Below are 307 nucleotides of genomic sequence, written 5' to 3' on the forward strand. Positions count from 1 at the left end.
AGTTGATGGGAAAAGTATTCTTAAAATGCATTCAAAATTCTGAATAATTTGTAATATATAATTTTTCATGGTATTTAGATATCAATATCGTGCATATTCATTACCGTGATATATCGCATTACCGAATACCGGCACAAGTCTACTTCCACATTATTAATACAACAACTTCTATATTGTCGTATACAATGCAGACCACAGTAAGTATTTTTCTCATGATTTTTCTGATGCCATTCACATTTGAAAATCATCCATCCATCATGGCTGAATCTGTGAAGCGTGTGTGTGTGTGAGTGAGAGTGTGTGTGTG

The 307-nt window shown here is 33.6% G+C and overlaps 1 protein-coding gene across 1 annotated transcript in view; it reads right to left on the minus strand.

Moving 5' to 3' along the window:
• LOC107679438 (caseinolytic peptidase B protein homolog) overlaps positions 1-307 on the minus strand; it is a 65,047-nt gene that overhangs the window by 30,596 nt on the left and 34,144 nt on the right.

This window comes from Sinocyclocheilus anshuiensis, unplaced genomic scaffold (assembly GCF_001515605.1).
Source record: "Sinocyclocheilus anshuiensis isolate Anshui unplaced genomic scaffold, SAMN03320099.WGS_v1.1 scaffold1101, whole genome shotgun sequence".
Classification (NCBI taxonomy): Eukaryota; Metazoa; Chordata; class Actinopteri; order Cypriniformes; family Cyprinidae; genus Sinocyclocheilus; species Sinocyclocheilus anshuiensis.